The sequence below is a fragment of the Montipora capricornis genome, chromosome 12 (assembly GCF_036669925.1).
Source record: "Montipora capricornis isolate CH-2021 chromosome 12, ASM3666992v2, whole genome shotgun sequence".
Lineage (NCBI taxonomy): Eukaryota > Metazoa > Cnidaria > Anthozoa > Scleractinia > Acroporidae > Montipora > Montipora capricornis.
The window spans coordinates 5080891-5086890 of NC_090894.1; the positions used below are offsets into that span (position 1 = coordinate 5080891).

The 6000-nt window shown below is 36.0% G+C and overlaps 1 protein-coding gene across 1 annotated transcript in view; it reads right to left on the bottom strand.

Annotated features, from left to right (window-relative positions):
• LOC138026911 (sodium channel protein 1 brain-like) overlaps nt 1-3296 on the bottom strand; it is a 50016-nt gene extending 46720 nt beyond the window's left edge. Inside the window, exon 1 of the mRNA XM_068874367.1 lies at nt 3184-3296. The gene's annotated coding sequence lies outside the window, so the exon portion shown is untranslated. The remainder of the gene's footprint in view (nt 1-3183) is intronic.
• Nucleotides 3297-6000: the final 2704 nt, after the last annotated feature.

Consider the following 6000-nt stretch of genomic DNA (forward strand, 5'->3'; position numbering starts at 1 on the left):
GCGCTGTTTTCAAGTCGGAGACTACATTAAGATCACATCTAGTTCGACCGAAAGACGCTGTCGAGCCGACTAAACAAGATGGCGTGGTTTACAGGATTCCCTGTCAGTCTACATCGGTGAGATTGGACTGAGACCTATACAAGATAGAATCAAAGGACGTACCCGTACCCAGACCTCCGCCTTTTCAGAACACGCTAACAACACCGGACATAACCCGCTTCGGAACGAAGTAAAGTTTATTGATCGTGATCGTCATTGGTACACACGCACCCTAACAACATCAACAGGGATAGTGGAATAGAAATTCCGGAAGTTCGGATGCCTACGATCAAGAAACACAACAACAGGAGAACCGTACGACAGCGGACCGCCAAAGGAACAAAATACCGAAACAGCGAGTATCGACATCCACCAATCACAGCAGTCGACAACCAAACAGTCACAACGGAGTATCGTCCTTAAAAGGAGACGCGTAATCAGTCGACCCCATCGCCTGATGAAGACTACCAGTATGCAGTCGAAACGTCGCGATCTACATCACAAGTGACCACATCGTGAGACAAACGAGAATACGTTATTATTATTGAAATAGAGTTCTTTTCTTATCTTCATTTGGCGATTGAGGAGCACAAGTGAGGATATGAAAGGCTTCAAAATTCCAAGATGAGAACTTTCCAAATATCACAAGAGGCAATAAATCACGAAATACAGGAGCAAATGTCATATACAATTTTGTCAATTTTATTACACGAGAAAACTAGCCATCACCGTGTGTCCATGGCAATTTCCATATGCTTTCGTCATTTACAAATCAGCAAGGCGATTATTCTGTTGAGTAATAAATTGTAAAATCATAAAGCCAATTCGTGAGATAAAACAAATTTGGAGGTCATTAAATCTTGATTAAGCTGCTTGAGTTGAAACATTAATGCAGCGCCCTGGAGTTTGCTTTTAGAGAAATTTATTTTCTATTGTTGCCAAAGATCAATGCTGATTGACGTTTGAGCGCGTTTTGCATGTGAAAACGTAGTCTCGTGTTGCGAATCAGTCATTACCTTCATCTCTGACTGTTTTATGGTTTAGATTGTTGAGCAGATATATTGGAAAAACTGTAATGTAGACCGCTTGTACATATTTTTTAGCTGCAAAATATTGTCTTCTCTATGACAAATTACCACAAAATTATTATTACTATGTTGTTTGGCACCGTAACGGGGAGTGAAATTTAGAGAAGTCAAGATGATGGACCAACTGAAGTAGGTGGAGAGTTCTTATTTATAATCTTACTTACTCTTTAAACTCTTAGCGTTTTTATGTCACTGATATGCATTTTCCACTTGGATGCTTTTCCTCATAAAACTCTTACACTCCAATAAGAAGAGGTGTTTTTTGGGACACTTTTCATTCGATCAAATTCAGTTAATATCTTGTTTAATATTCGCAACTTAAAAAAAAAAAAAAAAGAGAAAACGAAGTTCATGACTTGTACCCGTCCTTTGCTGTTTACGCTCTGTATAATAACATAACAAAGAAGGTTTAATTTCGCCAACCGATCTTGCCCCAAGAAATAAATGATCTCAGGAGACAGCTGTTTTGTGGCAAGTCGGGTTACTAAAAATTGACATAAATTGTATGACAGCTGAATATGTATAAAAACGTTATCCTCGCCATTTATTTTTTTTTTTCCATTCACCAAGTAAACTCGACGAGTATACGATGCGTGTTAGTGTTTGGTACAAAATGTTTTAGACATTAAGGTATTACACATCAGTTGTTTTTCCGTGTTCGCCGGAAGCGAATGAAACATAAAGGACGGTATTTTAACCTTCACTTGACGGTGAAAAAATAAGAAAGCTTGTATTTAACATTAAATGGAAAAAAGGCCTGTGATAAATATTGGCGAAATGTTTTATGACATGCTGTCGCCCTCGGCCGCTCAGCAGGTAGGCTAAGAACTCCTTTAAAACTGTTCGTTCTAAATCAAGAGATTCCAACAATATCCCGACGCAAGTCCTTTAGCAATTGCCAAAATTGCGTTCATGACTGCGAGGATCATAGCTTTACTTGATTTCATATCCGCAGTTTAATATGTGATTTATTTCATATATCATTTCATCGTTAATTCGTTCCTCACGGGAACGTTAAAACCCAGAAACTATAATGACCAGCTCCCTATATCGCTATCGCGGGGTCTCGTATTCAAATGCCGTTGAAGTCCTGAATTTTTCAGGCTTCTCTACGCAATTGCCAAAATTGCGTTCATAACTGCGAGGATCGTAGCTTTACTTGATTTCATACCCGCCGTTCAATAAGTGATTCATTTCATCGTTAAGATGTATTGAATTAAACGAAAACAAGTAAACAGAAATTCCTTTCTTGTATTTCACGATGAAAAAATTAAGGCCAGCACCAAATATTGAGGAGGGTCCGTTGTGTTACTTCGGAAATATTTTTGCAAACATTTTCCGGCAGCAGTTTTAGCGCTAAAATTTCATTCAGAAGCTCATTTTGACCTCTCCGTTGCATAAACTTGGCCTTGTTGAGTGACGTAATACAAAACATTTCACCTACGGCAGGAAAAACTATAGCTTTCTGCCTGATGACCTTATTTCATTACGAACTCTTCTTCAAAAAGCTGAAAATTCTTTCTTACTCATATTTAGCTGCTGCCGTGGGAATTAAGAGACAACTGGTATAGTTTTCCTTACAATATAAACTATATATTATTTAAAGTCTTCTGATGTTGGCAGTAAATTATGGCCTATTCTAACCCATTCAGCAATTGGCCATTCAATTCCCCACGATGAATTGCTGTATTTTTGTACCATACACAATTAGGACAGGAAAGGTAAACGCATTTAACTGTCATCTTTTTATTAGCGTTTTCGTTCGACTCCTTAAGATTTCATGCGGAAAGTGCCATGCAAAATAATGCAAAAAATCCATTGAGCGTTAGCAATCATTAAAGTTTTCTTGAATTCCTTTCTATATATTGAAGCCGAAATAGCACTCTCAATAACGACTCATCTCATAGTATTGATCACACAATTGCAAAACGCTCTCAGTAATTGGAATTTCTCCAAAATCTTTTAAGATGGGCAAAACCGAGGATACCTATTCTTTCTCTCGGTCTTGCCAATCTAAAATTAAACAAGCTAGGAGGACAATTGTAAGAAAACCAACCTGTTGAAAGCAGTTTCCACGGGGTGCATCATATCGGCCCTGGTCAGGTGTCTACAAAATGGTCGTCTTAGACAGTTTTCCGCCACCTTTTCCATATTTCCCTTTACGCTTTCGGCAGCAAATTTTGAGTTGAAAGAATTTGATGATGGCTCTGCTAAATCTTATTGGATTACCTCTTGCCCGCAAAAAGATATTTCTTGACAAGGTATTGACTTGGAAAATTGTTTGTGGTCTGGTAAAAAAAGCTGACGATATTTAAATCAATTTGTTTAGCCAATGATAAATCATGGCGTAAAAGCACCACATGTAACCTTTTGTCGTTATTGTTCATATATAATGAAACCCACTGGAGATGATCAATTTTCATTTTAATTCAAAGAAAGTGTATCTCTACTGGTAACACGAAAACCAAAAAATTATTTACTTTTCGTCCCTTTTTTGTCTTTGTCGGTTATCATACTAGTTCTTTTGCTGTTGATCATGATATTGAATATTCAGACATTTTGGAAGAGCGGGCTAAATTAGAGCCGAAAGCAACGCCCCAGAGTAAGTGCTTTAAATCGAGAATGCTATATATTGGCATTTCAAAAAATCGTGACTTTTCGCATTTATCTGGCAGCGGAAATTGAAACCTAAAACCGCAAAGCGACATTTTCATCGAAAGTGTTTTTGTTGTTGTTGCACGAAGCACCTGTTTCGAAACATGGGGACAACGACCAGGTTTGAAGAACCATGTTAAATGATTTTTGCTGCTTTTGGGTTCAAGCCGCACAGAACTGAGTAGTCTACCTCTTTACATTACTTTAACTTTTGCATAAGATCACTCTGCCAATCCGTGGACCCATCAAGGACGAATTCATGCAGGAAAAAAATTGTAATTCAGATTTTTGGCCACTAATTTAAGACTGATGAGAAAAATAAATAAAAATAAAAATTTAGAATATTTGGCGAAGCCAAATGTTTCGGCAACCATTTCCGTGACTGCCATCTGCAACAAAAAAAAGATTCCAAATAGTCTACGGGAATGAACCTAGTCTGCAAATAAATTAGACAAGGGGTAGATTCTAGTTTACAGGAAATTAAAGAAATAAAAGAAATGTATGATATCTCTGCCCATTAATTGTGTTGTGTAAAAGACGAAATTAATTGGACTTTGTCAAATTTGTCAAGTTGAAATCTGGTTCTATCATGGCCATCAGTAATCAGAAAACACAGCAAAAAGTTTCAGAATTATACTATCCAAAAACGACCATGGCAAACTGCCAACTTGAAGTGCGTTTGAGAATTCTCAATTAAAGAAACGGCTACAACACATGGCACGTAAGCTTCTTTCGTCTTCCCTTATGTAGAACAATTATTCGACAGGTTTCATTTTTTTTGTTACCTTTTTTTTTAAGAAAGATAAAAACTTTTTAACTCCTTGCCATCGGTATAACTGGCTCTCCAACTCTGGCATCCTTCAGAAAGAAACTTTAAAAAAAATCTATTGTAGATAAATATTATTCTACCACAGATAAAAGCTTCATAATTTGTATCTTTTGTATCTTTTTTTGCCATATATTGTATCTTTATATCTTTATATATCTTTATATATTGTATCTCTGATATTAATACCCATCTCAAGTTTCATGTGAGGGAACCTTAACGAACAAGCCTTCATGGCTTTTGTTAGGTGAGGTTTCTTTCTCCTTTCTGTCATCAAGTTATACTCTGTAAGTTTATTTATGCAATGCCAAAATAAATAATTAACTTAAATAAATAAATAAATAAATAAATAAATAAATAAATAAATAAATAGAAATGACAAACGTAACGATGGTAACTGAAAACTGACAAGAAGTGTCATTGGTTTAATTTTTTTATTTCCGGCTCTCTAGTTATTCAATCTTATGCTTAGCAATCCTCTCCCTAACTTGTAGTGATTCCCTCCCTTGATCCTTTGTTCCCTTTAAATATTTGCTTGTGTTCCCTTGTTCCCCAAATTAATTTCAAACTTCTTCCCAGCTTTTTGGTCCCTAAAATATTTTGGCATTATTCCCTTGTTCTCCCAAACTCCTGGGAGGGCCTCACATTTGTCCTCTGCGTTACAATCAGCTTGAATATTAATGATGCAGTTTCCTCAGAAAGTACGAATGTGATTTTTCATAGGAATCTGACATTCGACAGTTACTTGATCCCACCTTTATAATTTATAAGGGAATTATAATAATAATAATAATAATGATAATAATAATATATTAATAATAATTATTATTATTATTATTATTATTATTATAATAATAATAATAATAATAAACCTGCTTAGTTCACACAAAACTACCATGACCTGAAAATTGTGCAAAAATTAATTTTGGTAATATTGATGACAATGATAATATTGATCATAATCATTATCAACAGGAGCCCATGAGTCAACTCATGGGCTGCTGTCATCAATACGTTTTTATTAAAGTCTAGTTGAACACACTATTGTGGGGACTACATCTAAAGGCCGACTTCGTCAAAAACATTCTTTTTTTCATTTCCATCTTAGTTAACCACTGATGAAAACACGAGCACACCGTGAGTTGAAGCGTTAGCTCTTAAATAGTATACTTTTGTAAGACTACACTATATCTACAAACTTACCAAGGCAATGATTCTCCTGGGAACAGGTGAGTCTTTTAAAAAGATCCAAAAACTCCAAAATTAAATCGCGCGGAACGTACCGTAGTCTTCTCAAATTACGACTGTGACGCAGATGAACTTATGGCGAAACCTGAACGACCAACGTACGATTTCTAAATCCACTTTAATTAATGTTTAAAACGCTACACA